The sequence below is a fragment of the Bos indicus x Bos taurus genome, chromosome 16, assembly GCF_003369695.1.
Source record: "Bos indicus x Bos taurus breed Angus x Brahman F1 hybrid chromosome 16, Bos_hybrid_MaternalHap_v2.0, whole genome shotgun sequence".
NCBI lineage: Eukaryota > Metazoa > Chordata > Mammalia > Artiodactyla > Bovidae > Bos > Bos indicus x Bos taurus.
Genome location: NC_040091.1, coordinates 72060030 through 72077659, shown reverse-complemented (window position 1 = coordinate 72077659; position 17630 = coordinate 72060030). Strand labels below are relative to the sequence as shown.

Here is a 17630-nt window from a genome sequence, read left to right as displayed (position 1 = left end):
TTTCACCTTGCCTATAGTTTCCTTTGCTGTGCAGAAACTTTTAAGTTTAATCAGGTCCCACTTGTTTACTGTTGTTTTTATTTCTGTTACTCTAGAAGGTGGGTCATAGAGGATCTTGCTTTGATTTATGTCATCGAGTGTTCTGCCTATGTTTTCCTCTAATAGTTTTTTGGTTTCTGGTCTTGCATTTAGGTCTTTAATCCATTTTGACTTTATCTTTGTGTATGGTGTTAGGAAGTGTTCTAATTGCATTCTGTTACATGTAGCTGTCCAGTTTTCCCAGCACCAGTTATTGAAGAGGCTGTCTTTGCCCCATTGTACATTCTTGCCTCTTTTGTCAAAAGAAGGTACCCATATGTGCATGGGTTTATTTCTGGGATTTCTGTCTTGTTTCATTGGTCTGTGTTTCTGTTTTTGTGCCAGTACCATACTGTCTTGATGACTGCAGCTTTGTAGTATAATCTGAAATCAGGAAGGTTGATTCCTCCAGCTCCATTCTTCTTTTTTAAGACTGCTTTGGCTATTCAGTGTCTTTTATATTTCCATATGAGTTGTTAAATTTTTTTCTCCTATTTCTGTGAAAAATGTCATTGGTAATTTGATAGGGATCATGTTGAATATGTAGATTGCATTTGGTAGTATAATCGTTTTCACAATATTGATTCTTCCTATCCAGGAACATGGAATATCTCTCCATCTGTTTATATCTTATAAATTTTATAAAAATCTTATAACAGTGTCTTATAATTTTCTGTGTACAGTTCTTTTGTCTCCTCAGGTAAGTTTATTCCTAGATAATTTATTCTTTCTGTTGCAATGGTGAATGGGACTTATTCCTTAATTTCTCTTTCTGATTTTTCATTGCTAGTGTATAGAAATACAAGTGATTTCTGTGTATTGATTTGTATCCTGCAACTTTGCTAAATTCACTGATTAGCTCTAGTAATTTTCTGATACTATCTTTAGGATTTTCTGTGTACACGATCATGTCATCTGCAAACAGAGCTTTACTTCTTTTCTGATCTGGATTCCTTTTATTTCTTTTTCTTCATTGATTGCAGTAGCTAGGACTTCCAGAACTATCTTGAATAATAGTGGGGAAAGTGGGCACCCTTGTCTTGTTCCTGATCTTAGGGGGAATGCTTTCAGTTTTTCACCATTGAGAATAATGTTTGCTGTAGGCTTATCATATATGGCCTTTACTATGTTGAGGTAGGTTCCTTCTATGCCAATTTTTTGAAGAGGTTTAATCATAAACGGGTACTGAATTTTGTCAAAGGCTTTTTCTGCATCTATTGAGATTATCATATGGTTTTTATCTTTCAGTTTGTTAATATGGTGTATCACCTTGATTGATTTGCATATATTGAAGAATCTTTGCATCCCTGGAATAAACCCAACTTGATCATGGTGTATGAACTTTTTGATGTGTTGCTGAATTCTGTTTGCTAAAATTTTGTTGAGGATTTTTACATCTATGTTTATCAATGATATTGGCTTGTAGATTTTTTGTGTGTGTGTTGTCTTTGTCTGTTTTTGGTATCAGGTTGATGGTGGTCTCATAGAATGTGTTTGGAAGTGTGTTCCTTCCTCTGCAATATTTTGAAAGAGTTTTAGAAGGCCAGGCATTAGCTCTTCTCCAAATGTTTGATAGAATTCTCCTGTGAGGCCATCTGGTCCTGGGCTTTTGTTTTTTGGGGAGATTTTTTTATCACAGTTTCAATTTCAGTGCTTGTAATTGGTTTGTTCATAATTTCTATTTCTTCCTGGTTCAGTCTTGGAAGACTGAACTTTTCTAAGAATCTGTCCGTTTCTTCCAGGTTATCCATTTTATTGACATATAGTTGTTCATAATCTCTCTTTTTTAAAAATTTTTCTACAGATAGTTTTTGCCATTTATTTTAAATCTCTTCATTGTGAGCTATAGCAGTCATAGAGAAAAGTATATAGAACATAATACACAATTTAATTTTTCTGCAAAGTAAATGCATCAGGTCAAGAAGTAAAACACTGCTATCCCAGCCCACCCCCAATCCCTCCTATATATCCCTTCTCCGCTGCAGTTCCCCCTTTCAAAGATCGTCTCTGTCCTGACGTTTATGGTCAGTCACGTCTTTGTTTTCCTTTAAAATTTGACTGTATAAATAGACATCCATGGACAATATTGTTTGAGTTTTTTATGTCAGAGTCTTTAAGTGTGTAGAAGTGGATCCATCAGCATGTGTTCTTTGTGTCTGGCTGCTTTTATCAACACTGTGTGTGTGAGGTTCCTGCACATTGTTGCACACAGCTGTAGTTAATTTTCACTCTAGTCAGTATTTGGGCAATCAACAGGTGTTTACACATCCACCTAGCTTGTTACCTGTTTAGGGATTTGATTATTACATCAGCTCTGAGCATTCTCACCTGTGTCTCTCTGTATTCAAGTTCACACATTTAAGTAGGCTGGATACCTTGGAGTAGAATGACCAAGTCATAGGTTATGTTCCTTTAACTTTACTGGATGATGATAAGTCATAATCTCTTATAATCCTTTGTATTTCTGCATTGTCTGTTGTAATCTTTTTTCATTTCTAATTTTATTGATTTGATTCTTCACTCTTTTTTTCTTTATTAGTCTGGCCAAAGGTTTGTCAATTTTGTTTAACTTCTCAAAGAACCAACTTTTAGTTTTATTAATCTTTACTAACTGCTGTTTCTTTCATTTCTTTTTATTTCTGCTCAGATCTTTATGATTTCTTTCATTCTATTAATTTTAGGTTTTTTCTTTTTTTTTTGGTCTTCTTTTTCCAGTTGTTTTAGGTATAAAGTTATATTGCCTATTCGATGTTTTTCTTGTTTCTTGAGGTAGGATTGTATTGCTATAAACTTCCCTTTTAGAATTGCTTTTGCTGCATCCCTTAGGTTTTGAGTTGTCATGTTTTCATTGTCATTTCAGCCTCTTCATTCTTTCTGGGGCTATTTCTCCACTCTTCTCTAGTAGCATATTGGGAACCTACTGACCTGGTGGGTTCAGTTTTCAGTGTCATATGTTTTTGCTTTTTGGTACTGTTCTTGGGGTTCTCACTGAACCCTATGGTCGACACTGAAAACAGATTGATTATATTCTTTGCAGCCAAAGATGGAGAAGTTCTATACAGTTAGCAAAAACAAGACTGGGAGCTGACTGTGGCTCAGATCATGAACTCCTTATTGCCAAATTCAGACTGAAATTGAAGAAAGTGGAAAAAACCACTACACCATTCAGGTATGACCTAGATCAAATCCCTTATGAGTATACAGTAGAAGTAAGAAATAGATTTAAGGGACTAGATCTGACAGAGTGCCTGATGAACTATGGATGGAGGTTTGTGACATTGTACAGGAGACAGGAATCAAGACCATCCCCAAGAAAAAGAAATGCAAAAAAGCAAAATGGCTATCTGAGGAGGCCTTACAAATAGCTGTGAAAAGAAGAGAAGCCAAAAGCAAAGGAGATAAAGGAAGGATATACCCATTTGAATGCAGAGTTCCAAAGAATAGCAAGGAGAGATAAGGAAGCCTTTCTCAGTGATCAAGGAAAAGAAATAGAGGAAAACAACAGAATGGGAAAGACTAGAGATCTCTTCAAGAAAATCAGAGATACCAAAGGAACATTTCATGCAAAGATGGGCTCGATAAAGGACAGAAATGGTATGGACCTAACAGAAGCAGATGGTATTAAGAAGAGGTGGCAATAGTACACAGAAGAACTGTACAAAAAAAATCTTCATGACAAAGATAATCACAATGGTGTGATCATTCACCTAGAGCCAGACATGCTAGAATGTGAAGTCAAGTGGGCCTTAGGAAGCATCATTACGAACAAAGCTAGTGGAGGTGATGGAATTCCAGTTGAGTTATTTCAAATCCTGAAAGATGATGCTGTGAAAGTGCTGCATTCAATATGTACTCAAATTTGGAAAACTCATCAGTGGCCACAGGACTGGAAAAGGTCAGTTTTCATTCCAATCCCAAAGAAAGGCAATGCCAAAGAAAGTTCAAACTACTGCACAATTGCACTCATCTCACAGGGTAGTAAACTAATGCTCAAAATTCTCCAAGCCAGGCTTCAGCAATACGTGAACCATGAACTTCCAGATGTTCAAGCTAGTTTTAGAAAAGACAGAGGAACCAGAGATCAAACTGCCAACATCCACTGGATCATCGAAAAAGCAAGAGAGTTCCAGAAAAACATCTATTTCTGCTTTATTGACTACACCAAAGTCTTTGACTGTGTGGATCACAATAAACTGTGGAAAATTCTGAAAGAGATGGGAATACCAGACCACATGACCTGCCTCTTGAGAAACCTGTGTGCAGGTCAGGAAGTAACAGTTAGAACTAGACATGGAACAACTGACTGGATCCAAATAGGAAAAGGAGTACATTAAGTCTGTATACTGTCACCCTGCTTATTTAACTTATATGCAGAGTACATCATGAGAAACGCTGGACTGGAGGAAGCACAAGCTGTATCAAGATTGCCGGGAGAAATATCAATAACCTCACATATGCAGATAACACCACCCTTATGGCAGAAAGTGAAGAAGAACTAAAGAGCCTCTTATGAAAGTGAAAGAGGAGAGTGAAAAAGTTGGCTTAAAGCTCAACATTCAGAAAACTAAAATCATGGCATCTGGTCCCGTCACTTCATGGCAAATAGATGGGAAACAGTGGAAACAGTGTCAGACTTTATTCTTCTGGGCTCCATAATCACTGCAGATAGTGATTGCAGCCATGAAATTAAAAGACACTTACTCCTTGGAAGGAAAGTTATGGCCAACCTAGATAGCATATTCAAAAGCAGAGACATTACTTTGCCAACAAAGGTCCGTCTAGTCAAGGCTATGATTTTTCCAGTGGTCATGCATGGATGTGAGAGTTGGACTATTAAGAAAGCTGAGCACCAAAGAATGGATGCTTTTGAACTGTGGTGTTGGAGAAGACTCTTGAGAGTCCCTTGGACTGCAAGGAGATCCAACCAGTCCATCCTAAAGGAGATCAGTCCTGGGTATTCATTGGAAGGACTGATGTTGAAGCTGAAACTCCAGTACTTTGGCCACCTGATGCGAAGAGCTGACTTATTGGAAAAGACCCTGATGGTTGAAAAGATTGAGGGCAGGAGGAGAAGGGGACGACAGGGGATGAGATGGTTGGATGGCATCACCGACTCGATGGACATGGGTTTGGGTAGACTCAGGGAGTTGGTGATGGACAGGGAGGCCTGGCGTGCTGCGATTCATGAGGTCGCAAAGAGTTGGACACGACTGAGCAACAGAACTGAACTGATGGGGTTCTCAGCAAGAATGCTGAAATGGTTTGCCATACCCCTCTCCAATGCACCACATTTTGTCAGAACTCTCCACCATGACCCGTCTGTCTCGGATGGCCCTACACGGCATGGCTCATAGTTTCATTGAGTTAGACAAGATTGTGATCCATGTGATCAGTTTGATTAGTTTTCTCTGATTGTGGCTTTCATTCTATCTGCTCTCTGGTGGATGAGGATAAGAGGCTTGTTCAAGCTTCCTGATGGGAGGGACTGACTATTCCGAAAACCGGGTCTTGTTCTGGTTGTCAAGGCCATGCTCAATAAGTCTTTAGTCCATTTTCTGTTGATGGGTGGGGCTTTGTTCCCTTCCTGTAGTTCAGCCTGAGGCCAAACTGTGGGAGGGGTAATGGTGGTAATGGGGACCCCTTCAAAAAGACTTATGCTAGCCTCCCAGGACTGTTGTAGTCAGTGCCTCTGACCCCATGGCAGGCCACTGTTGACCCTTGCCTCTGCCAGAGATTCCCAAGCACAGACAGGCCAGTCTGAATCAGTCTCTTGTGGGGTCACTGGTCCTTTCTCCTGGGTCCTGGTGCACACAAGATTTTGTTGCGCCCTCCAAGAGTCTCTGTTTCCCTAGCCCTGTGGAAGTTCTGTGATTAAATCCCACTGGCCTGCAAAGTCAGTTCCCTGAGGGTTCCCAGTCCCTTTGCCATATCCCTTCGTTGGTAAATCTGTTGTGGGGCCTGAACTTTTCACAGCAGTGCAAGCACTTCTTTGGTATAATTGTTCTTCAGTTTGTGGGTTGTCTGCTAGGTGGCTCTACGGGGCTAATGGTGACCTCCTCCAACAAGACTTAACACCACACGCCGTGCCTCCCAGGACTGCTATAGCTAGAGCCCCTGTCCACGTGCAGGCCACCGCAGACCCATGCCTCCACAAAAGTGAACTGAAGTGAAGTCGCTCAGTCGTGTCCTGCTCTTTACGACCCTGTGGACTGTAGCCCACCAGGCTCCTCCGTCCATAGGATTCTCCCAGGTGAGAACACTGGAGTGGGTTGCCATTTCCTTCTCCAGGGGAGCTTCCCGACCCAGGGATCGAACCCAGGTCTCCCGCATTGCAAGCAGATGCTTTAGCCTCTGAGCCACCAGGGAAGCCCAATGCCTCCACAGGAGACCCTCAAACACTCAATGGCAGATCTGGCTCAGTCTCTTTTGGGTTTCCTGGGTCCTGGTGCACACAGGTTTTGTTTGTGTCCTCCCGGTGTCTCTGGCGGGTATGAGGTTTGATTTTAAACGTGATTGCACCCCTCCTACTGCCTTTTGCAGCTTCTCCTTTGCCCTTGGTCATGGGGTATCTTTTTTTTGGTGGATTCCGACATTCTCCTGTCAGTGGTTGTTCAGTAGCTAGTTGCAATTTTGGTGTTCTCGCGAGAGAAGATGAGCGCACATCTTTATACTCCACTGTCTTGGATTCCGGATTCCTGGGAAAGTATGGCTGTAGTTAAGAATTACTTATGCATGTTACCCTAGCACGTCTGAAATCCTCACTTAGACAGTGGAATTGATGTATTGAAGGGAGAAGACCTTCGGTAGAAAAATGCATAGTGTATCCTATTAATTAATATACTAGAATGGGAGGGTACTTTATCATTGATAAGTCAATAACAGTAATAATGTCAACATTTAAGATGACTACTCTTGTATTAATCAGAGAAGATTCATTTGCAATCAGAAAACCTCTACCCAAATGAGAAAGATGGGTGATCGTACCATCAGTGAACTAGGAGTTTGGCATACCCTGCAGTCTGTAGGAATGAGGATGTGCTGATGTACCAGGGAGTAGGTATGAAGCTTCAAGTCAGTGTAGTTAGTGATTTTCTTCTCCAGCTTTTGTTTTGGGGGATTGTTAAAATCCTGGTGTGCTTGTGGGCATATGTTACTCATTTGAACATTAACAGTTAATAAGTGCCATCTTGGAACCTCGGGATGGTTCCAAATGTTAGTTGCTATATAAGATCAAGGTCTGTTGCAGTGAGGATGATTTCTTCTGTTAAGTTGGTGGACATCACACAGAACATCAAAGCAAGAACAGCTATGAGGAAGGGGGTTGACCTGCTGTGAGGGAGGGACATGGTCTGGCACCGCCTAGTTCCAAAAGATCAATGTTTTCCAAGAGTTGTTAAAAAATTTTTTTTTTTTTGCTTCCTGAGTGTAGTGGACATATGCTTCATACTCTGGCTGTTCAGTACCTTTTGAATGTCTTCCTGGCTTTGCAAAATGCCTGTCCTTCTGAACTCTACTTCCTCAAAGTACAAGTCAGTAGTCACTTTCTCGGTCTCCTTGGCAGCTAGTGCCAGAATGTATCCCAGGCTCTGTATCTCAGATGCATTAGAAGGATACCTTTGGAAGTGAGTCAGGAGAGGCGTCCCATGGAAGTATTTCTGGCGAGGGTGGCAGTGGCATCTGCAGTAGGGTCTGCCGGAACCGTCTGGTGGATCAGTCATCTCCCAGCCTGAGTCCCTGGCCCACCAGATACCTGATGGGCCAGGACCTAATGCCCTGTAAGAAATCTCTATTCTGCCTCAGTTAGCTAGAGTGGATTCTGTTGTTTACAACTAAAAACTCTGAATGGTGTATCAGACTCTTAAGCATGAACAGACCAGGCTGTAACCAGTTCTGTTCTCACAGCAACTCCCCATGCTGATGAGGGACCATGAGAATCTCAAGGTAATTGGATAAAGTTTCATCCTCTTGATTGTGCTGCCAATTCAAGGCGTTTCTGCTGTAATGTGAGGCATACAAACGTGAAAAATATGGTTACATGAAATGGCACACAAAAAGGATAATAGGATTTATGGAAAAATAGAGTTGGATAGGTCACCTCAAATATATGAAACGCCGTCTAGAACACTAAGAAAAACCATAACAATCCTAACAAGACTAGCAGCTCAATTGGAAAGCCACACTGAATTGCTAGGCAACAAATATTCTAGGAAGTATAAGCGTTTGCCTTAAAAGGTGAGGGTACATGGATAGAAGGGGGGATGCAGGCTGCTGAGCTCTGAAGATGAGGGTAGAGGGAGGTGGGGATAAGTACTTGGAGGCTTTACACAAATTTGAGTGGTGACAGAGAAGGCTGCCCCTGGATGCTTGTTTTGTGGTGGCCTTTTACACTGCGTCTTTGAGAACGGTGCGCTCCATGCGTCTGTAAGAGAACACGTGACCCCACTAGGCCAGTGGGAAAACAGAGCAGAACGGGTACCTGGCACAGTGAGGTAGTCGACTTTGTTTGTGAGCTTTGTTTTCAGAGGCTTTTATGTGTATTTTCATGCTAAGGGACTTCTCTGCTGATCCAGTGGTTAGGACTTCAAGCTCCCAATGCAGGGGGCCTAGGTTCAATCCCTGGTGAGGGAACTAGATCCCACAGGCCACAACGAAGAAAGATTCCATGTGCCGCAACTAAGACCAGGCACAGTCAAATAAACAAGTAAATACTAAACATATGCTAAGAACAAATACATGTCAGCTGATACAGTTTATGTTTTATCTGGACACTGTTCTCTTACTATCAATGACAGATATACTGTGGTATTTAGAGAAGTGTGCTGTAGTCGGTGAGTATACTTGAAAGTGTTCTCTAAACCTTAAAAGCTGGAGGACCCTTGGCCTGTAGATAAAGGGACTGTAGGAGAAAGGATTATTTAAAAGGAGGAACCCCAGGAGAAGCGTGGACTGTCTTATTGCTGAAGGCAAGAGCTGTGGCCTCGCATAGCAGTTAGAGACACAGGCTTTGGATAGACCACCTGGGTTTGAGTCCCTCTTCTCCCACATGCTGGGTCTGAGCCCTGGTTTGATCATCTGTAAAACGAAGATAATGAAGATTGTACCTTAGACTTGTTGGTGCATGCGAAGTCCTTGGGGCAGTCCCTTGAATGATGGCTGCTGTTGACTTCTCACCCATCATCTACGTTATAGTTGGCTTCAAGGATAGGAAAGCTTGCATGAAAAACTTGCTGTCAGGGTCTAACCCATAATAGGCATTCCGTCCACATCTGTTGAATTTGAATCCAGTGAGAAAAATCCACAGAGACTGCAACCAGCACTGTTTCCTCCTACCAAGTCAGTGTGGAAACTGTTTTCTTGGCCAGGATGAGATGCTGTGTTGGGGGAACTGATCTGGGAGCACATGCTGGACTGGTGGTCTGTGAGTCCTTGGTGCCTGGGGATAACAGAAAACCCCAGGGAAGGTCAGACCTTCAGAGCAGAGCCTGAGTAGGAAGAACAATCCGCCACCAGCCTGGTTTCCATTGTGACCAGGCCGTTTCAATGAAAAGTGCTTTAGATGCTGGAAGCCCACAGCATCTGTTTCTAGTTGAAAGGTTATTTACAGACAGTATGTTTTTCACAGTGACATTTGTATGTGTTTATTAATACAGAGCCTATTGCAGTAAAACTCATTTTGGAAATGGAAATAGATAATTATTCTTGAAGCTTTTAATCATTTTTTAAGCAAAATAATGAACTGGAAAGCATTTAGCTGAGGAAGAGCATCTGATTACCCAGCCAGATTATTCAGTTGGGATGAGATGCAAATATATATTATCTCCTTCTGCTCTCTGCTCTCCTCTCTCCCGGGGCAGGGAGAGGGGAGGCTCCTCATTTTGTCTCTAGGTTCTGTGATATTTTTCAGTCACAACTGATGCTTCAGAGGCCCATGATTCTTGTCCTGGCTTCTCCATTCATCTCATGGCTTTGGGAAAGTCACTTTGTTTCTGGGCATCAGTTACTCATCTGTAAAATACCTCATGGTCTCTTCTAGCTCTGACCCTATGTCACTGTAGAAATCTGTGCCTTGGTGAAAGTGGAAAAACTCCTGTTAGCACTTGAGCCATCCAAGAACTCTGGTCTTTTTGAAGCCCCAGACTGGAGTAAAGATACTAGATTTTCTGTTTTATTCAGTGACATGCACAGAGCTCCTACAACATGCAGAGTACGTTAAGACCAGTGAGGGGACAGAAGAATAAGCAACTGCTTAAATTTCCTGTGGTCTAGTTGGAGAGGAAAAACAAACGTTTATGACATAATCAGAAGGATTAAGGCAGCTAGAATTGCCAGGGCTCAAGCTTTCTCTGTTGTGAATGTGGAAGGAAGAGAGTCCTCGTGGGCAATCTAGGGCATGGCACAAATCCCTAAGGACAGTATTTACAACTGAACGATGGGACTTGCTTTCCTACTCTCTTTGCTGAGCCAAACCTAGACTGTCTCTTTCTTTCTTTTTTTTATTTTTTAATTGAAGCATGGTTGATTTACCCTGTTGTGTTAACTCTGCTGTACAGCAAGGTGACTCAGTTATACACATATTTTCAGTTATTTTTTAATATTCTTTTCCATTATGGTTTATCACAGGATCTTGAATATAGTTCCTTGTGCTATATGCTAGGACCTTGTTGTTTATCTTAGACTGTTTATTTTCTATAATTTTTTAAAATAAACTTGAGCGGATCTTCTTCCGTCCCTCTTTTTTCTCGAGAGTTTGAAAAGCCCATGGTACCTAGTGTGGCACATTGTTGAATGTAAATGTCCTGAATGGTGGAACCCGCCTCCGCACCCCGCCAATCCTCACCTCTGGGCCCCACTTTTGTTCACTGGCACCTGAACTTGAGCATGACCAGGGCATGAGATGCAGGTGAATGGCAAAGAGGGGCCTGGCCCTCTGATCACACTGCTGTTTGAGCAGTACAGATCCTGGCAGCTGCTTCTAAAGACGGCATTTCTGGTAATGATCACCTTCAGGGAAGTGGGTGTGGTTGGAACAGCTGTCTGCCTGGGAGCTGCCCTTTGGTTTATATCTGGAGATAGCTTTGCAACGTGTGAGTATGTATGTAATCATATCTGGAATTGATAGACAGCCTGAAGCTTTCACATGCCCGGAGCTTCACTATCCTGTTTCTTGCTGGGGCAGCAACTTTCTTAACCACGTATATATCGTGGGCTCTTAGGAATGTTTTCAAGCCCAAAGAAATCCAGCTTGGCATCATTGCTTTAAATCAGGGGTATTTAAAGGGGTTCTGGAGTCCTGCCAGTGAAGCTCTTGGATAAAATGAGGTTTGGGGATTTTGATATTCCTGCCTTTCTCTAATTTAAAAAAAAAATAAGTTTGATAATTCAGTTTTGCTGAATTTCTGAGAAATCAACCTTGAGTCTAAGAAGGGAACAAAACACCCCAGTTTATTTTTTTGTAATTTTTCAAAAATTTTGAAAAATTTTATTTTTAATTGAAAGATAATTGTCGATCGCTTCTCGGCCTTTTGGCTAAGATCAAGTGTAGTATCTGTTCTTATCAGTTTAATATCTGATACGTCCTCTATCCGAGGACTAAAAAAAAAAAAATAATAAAGAAAGATAATTGTCTTATGACATTGTGTTGATTTCTGCCATTCTGCAGCATAAATTGCCACAAGTGAATATCCCCTCCCCCTGGAACCTCCCTTCCATCCCACATCTCAAGGCCATCACAGGGCATCAGGCTGGGCTCCTGTGTTATACAGCAGTTTCCCATCAGCCGTCTATTCTACTCATGGCAGTGCATATATTTCAATGCTATTCTCTCAATTCATCCCACTCTCCTTTAAAGAAGCCCTAGTTTAAATGAGTCTGTGTTGGTACCTGGCAGGTGGGCATAGTGTCATGATGCAGAAGCCTAATGTCCCTCCGGGAGATGGGATTGAGTCAACAGTCGCAGGAAGCAGGCAGGGGTGGAAACTGTTGCTGCCTGCCAACCCCGAAGACCCTGGGGGGCACTCGGGAGTGTCAGACTGTGGTTCACGTGGAAGAGCATCTTTGCACACCTGCTGGCCGCCCAGCGCTGGGCCGACTGCACCTTGATCTGCCGACTGCCCTCCTGGGCGCTGCTTTTGCTGCTGCTGGGCTGGTGCCTGTGGGCCCACAGTGGCATCCGATTCCTTCCTGGCCCCTCCGACCCACACAGAGCCTGATGAATTTTCTTTTTAAATGTCACATTGTGTCACTGCATTAGTGCCCTCGAGGATGTGTGTGCTCCTATTTTCACGTGGTTACCTGAGGTCATGGGGTAATGATTGTTCACACCACAGGGAATAGAGATTTATACATCATTATCATAAGGTCTTGTATTTCATTTATTTTTTATTTTGCTGCATGCTCTTTTTATTAAAAAATCTTCCACCTCACCCCTCCCCACAAGTCTTCTCTTCCCTGGGCATGCAAGTAATAATAGAATTCCTAGAGAAAGCCCAGATATACAGGGTCGGGTTTTCTGATCACATCAGTGCTAAGACAGAACTTTATCCCCCATGTCTGACTTTATGACTATCAACAAGGACTGTCTAGTTTGGGGTGATCTTTACTTTCTATGCACACACTTCCATACAAGTAGGAGGCACTTGTATCCTTTTGGAAGTCATTTTGGTAGAGGCTTGGCTTTGCATCCAAATTTCCATCACTAGTCTCCCTGATCAGGCTTCTGCTTTCTGTAGGATTACCCAGCTCTGTTGAGGTGTCAGGGAGTTGCAGAGCGGCCTCCCTGGGATAGAACCAATGGGCAGATGGCATCCTAGCCCTGATGAGGGCTGTAGCTCTGCATGGAGCATTGGGTTACAGGACTTGGTCTCAGATGCCAGCATCTTTGCAGCCTGGCCATGTGGACATGCCTGTGTAATGATCTCCTCATCTGTCGAGGGAAGACAGTATCCAAATTGCAGGGTTTGGGGAGTTTGGGTTAGGTGATCTATGCTGAAGAACTTGATACCCTTGTAAAGTATCATGAGGTTAATTACCAGCCCACTGTTCTAACCCACTGTGTTGTAATTCTATGGGGGTAGGGGGCTGGTAACATGGTGATCAGTTGACCCTTGCTGTGTTCTAAGGTGAAAAAAAAAATGTGCCTTGCTTTCAAGGATATAAGAGAAACATTTTAGATATATAAAAATAACCTTTTATTGTTGATGAGTCTCTGGACATTGGCTGGAATCCCTGTGGTTAGGGAAGGGAGAATAGTTAGGAGAGGAAGGCCAGTCAGCTTGACATACGCTGGACATCAGACATGGACTGGCCTTTTATAACAGGAGCTACTTTGAGGGCGCTCTTGCTGGGGTGTGTGTGTGTGCATGCATGTATACAGCAAGGGTTTTGATTTTTTTTTTTTTTTTTGAGTGGAGGAGAATCCTTGTATATAGCATACCCATGGGTGTATTTCCAAGAGCCAAAACCCAAATAAACAGTGTTCCACATGAAACTAAAATAACAACAGAAAACATGCAAATCTACGAAGACTGTTGCAACCAGTAGCATGACCTCCTCACTCCTGAATTCCAGAGCCTGGTAGAGCATCTTAGAAGGGGGCATGGGGTCTCAAGGCTTTCAGCAATTACTCAGCCAGGTCCTTAACTCAGAGCTGCTCCAGAGGGACCTGGAGCCCAGGCAGTGCCTGGCCCTGTCCGTCACCATCAGAGCGCTAATGGGTAACTGGTCTGATTGTGTTAAAGTGGTAGAATATTTAGAAATATTTTCTTTGTAATTGGGGAAAATACTTTTAGAGCTTTAGTTAGGTAATCACTGAAGCTACCGCTATGCCATATATAAATAACTATCTGAAGGCTCTGAGACATCTGTATAAATTTAGCCCATTCCATCACACAGACTTGCACCATCCCCCACCCATGCAGCCCAGAGGCTCTGACTCCTGTTGGTTCACAGCTGCTGCTGGTATTTTGAGGATGAGCCTCAGAGCATCTTTCCAGTGTTCTTCCAACACCCTTTGTCTGATCAGACAAAATATGCCCAGGTTGTCCCAGGTTCCCTCTGGGGAGCCCAGCTGTCTGCTGGTTTTGTATGTGGCTGCCCCGGTCATTCAGGTTCAGCACCGTGTTACTGCTGGTGGGCTGGGGGCTTCTAGTGACTGTCTCTCCTGCACTGCATCATTAACTCCTTCAGTTCTTTCTGTGCATTGACTGAGAAGGAGTTTGGACTCTTGTTTAGGAAGGCAGAGAACAAAGTGAAAGGCAACAAATTGTTCCTTTTATCTCATCTCCCTTTTTAAAAAATCCTTTTGGAGTATAGTTGCGTTTCAGTGTTGTGTTGCTTTGGTGTTGGTCAGTCGCGTCTGACTCTTTACGATCCTATGAAATGCAGCACTCCAGGCTTCTCTGTCCTTCACCATCTTCCGGAGTTTGCTCAAACTCGTGTCTATGGAGTCAGTGATGCCATCCAACCATCTTATCCTCTGTCCTCCCCTTCTCCTCCTGCCTTCTATCTTTCCCAGTATCAGAGGCTTTTCTAATGAGGTGGCCATTCGCATCAGGTGGCCAAAGTATCGGAGCTTCAACTTTAGTCTTTCTAATGAATATTCAGGACTGATTAGGATTTACTGGTTTAATTTCCTTGCTGTCCAGGGGACTCTCAAAAGAGTCTTCTTCAAACCACAGGTCGAAAGCATCAATTCTTCAGTGCTCATCCTTTATGGTCCAACTCTCACATCTGTACATGACTATTGGAAAAACCATAGCTTTAACTATACAGACCTTTGTCAGCAAAGTAATGTCTCTGCTTTTTAATATGCTGTCATAGCTCTTCTTCCAAGGAGCAAGCATCTTTTAATTTCATGGCTACAGTGATTTTGGAGCCCCCCAAAATAAAGTCACTCACTGTTTCCATTCTTTCCCCATCTATTGTCCATGAAGTGATGGGACCGGATGCCATGATCTTCATTTTTTGAATGTTGAGTTTTAAGCCAGCTTTTTCAATCTCCCCTTTCACCTTCATCAAGAGGCTCTTTAGTTCTTCTTGCTTTCTGCATATCTGAGGTTATTGGTATTTCTCCTGGCAATCTTGATTCCAGCTTGTGCTTCTCCCAGCCTGGCATTTTGCATGATGTACTCTGTATATAAGTTAAATAAGCTAGGTGACAATATACAGCCTTGACATACTCCTTTCCCAATTTTGAACCAGTCTGTTGTTCCACGTCCAGTTCTAACGTGTTTCTACTGTACAGTAAAGTGAATCTACTATACGTATACACATATATCCTCTTTTTTGGATTTTCTTCCCATTTAGGCCACCACAGAGCACTGAGTAGGGTTCCCTGACCTATACAGTAGGTTCTCATTAGTTAACTTTTTCAACTGAAGAATAGTTTTGAGCAACTACAGTCATTTGAAGTCTTCCTATATTATTAATTTTGTAGAAAGTAATTTTGTGGGTCTTTATTTAGGTAATTAAATGCTGTGAAAACTTGTAGTGATTTTCTTTTCTTAATAATTAGACACAGGGATTAGAGCATTTTTATATTGCATGTTGGTCTTTCAACAGTTGTTCAGTTCAGTTCAGTCACTCAGTCATGTCCAACTCTTTGTGACCCCATGAACTGCAGCACACCAGGATTCCCTGTCCATCACCAACTCCCGAGTCCACCCAAACCCATGTCCATCGAGTCGGTGATGCCATCCAACCATCTCATCCTCTGTCGTCCCCTTCTCCTCCTGCCCTCAATCTTTCCCAGCATCAGGGTCTTTTCCAATGAGTCAGCTCTTCGCATCAGGTGGCCAAAGTATTCAGTGAACTCCAGTGAACACCCAGGACTGATCTCCTTTAGGATGGACTGGTTGGATTTCCTTGCAGTCCAAGGGACTCTCAAGAGTCTTCTCCAACACCATAGTTCAAAAGCATCAATTCTAAAGTGCTCAGCTTTCTGTGTAGTCCAACTCTCACATCCATACATGACCACTGAAAAAACCATAGCCTTGACTAGACGGACCTTTGTTGGCAAAGTAATGTCTCTGCTTTTTAATATGCTGTCTGAGTTGGTCATAACTTTCCTTCCAAGGAGTAAGCGTCTTTTAATTTCATGGCTGCAATCACCATCTGCAGTGATTTTGGAGCCCAGAAAAATAAAGTCAGCCACGTTTTCCACTGTTTCCCCATCTATTTGCCATGAAGTGATGGGACGGGATGCCATGATCTTAGTTTTCTGAATATTGAGCTTTAAGCCAACTTTTTCACTCTCCTCTTTCACTTTCATCAAGAAGCTCTTTAGTTCTTCTTCCCTTTCTGCCATAAGGGTGGTGTCATCTGCATATCTGAGGTTATTGATATTTCTCCCGGCAATCTTGATTCCAGCTTGTGCTTCCTCCAGCCCAGCATTTCTCATGATGTACTCTGCATAGAAGTTAAATAAGCAGGGTGACAATATACAGCCTTGACATTGGTATTCTTTGCTTTTCTCCATATAGATTTTAATCAGAATGGATTAATTTTTTGCAGTTATCAGCTATTATACTACATCATGAAAATGAGTTATTTCCATCTCGGAAATATAATACTGAATGCAGAGTATAAAAAAAGTAAAATGCAATATACTTTTTGCTAGGTATCAAATTTTTAATAGATACTAGTCTGAATGCATTTTACTTCATCTAGGGGTTTATATATAGAAAAAATAGTATGTAGCCGTTGGAAAACAGCGGCACTATAAAATAAAGGGCACACCACCCCATATCTCAAAGGAAGAGTGCAGACCTGTAAGGTGATCTTAAATATTTCTCCCATTTCTTAAGATAAAATTCTTTACTCGGGATGAAACAGGAAAATGTGGCATGTAAGAGCTAGGAGTGGTAAGCCATAAATAGAGGACAAGAAGGGACAAAAATGGAGTTAAGTGAAATAATAAAGGATTACAGGAAAAGCAAGGATGCAATCACATAATTAAAATTCACTTGGAGAATGTAAAGATCACAGTTGACTCTTTAGAATCTTGACTCATATGTGGAAGGCAGTCTTGAGATGTTCTTCCACGTTGAAGTAGAAAAAAACAGATGACCATTGTGAGAGAAAATAATAAATATGAAGAATAGGCATCAAATTAGGGAAGTTCCTGAATATGAAGCCAGAGCAATGAGAGCAGAAATCATTTGAAAAAGGAAAAAAGAAAACTTTCCTGGGCTTAAAAGGACTAATCATATTATAGACAAAATACACAGAAAAGGAGCCATATGGAGGCACAGTCTGCCATAATTTTTAAAATTTCTGAACCAAGGGAGAAACTATATAAAGATTCAAGCAGAAAATGAGGTTGCTTATGAGGACTAAAAGGAGGTCAGACATCTGTGTGGTAATACTTCATGGCAGACACAGTGAAATGATGTTTCCAAGTCCTGAGAGGACAAGATGGTGATTTGAGAATTCTTTTTATGCACTGGAATTGTTTTCATGTGGGCAGTCAACAGAAGGACTGCTCTAAAGATGCTTTGGGGTGCCTGCTGTGGTCAAGCAGTCTTCTTGTAGAATTGTCTTCGGCCATAAGGACA

General features: G+C 42.1%; 1 protein-coding gene and 1 pseudogene across 7 annotated transcripts in view; both read left to right on the top strand.

Annotated features, from left to right (window-relative positions):
* Window positions 1–17630, top strand: part of HHAT (hedgehog acyltransferase) — a 354446-nt gene that overhangs the window by 189501 nt on the left and 147315 nt on the right. The window lies entirely within an intron of this gene.
* Window positions 11585–11763, top strand: LOC113907103 (annotated as a pseudogene).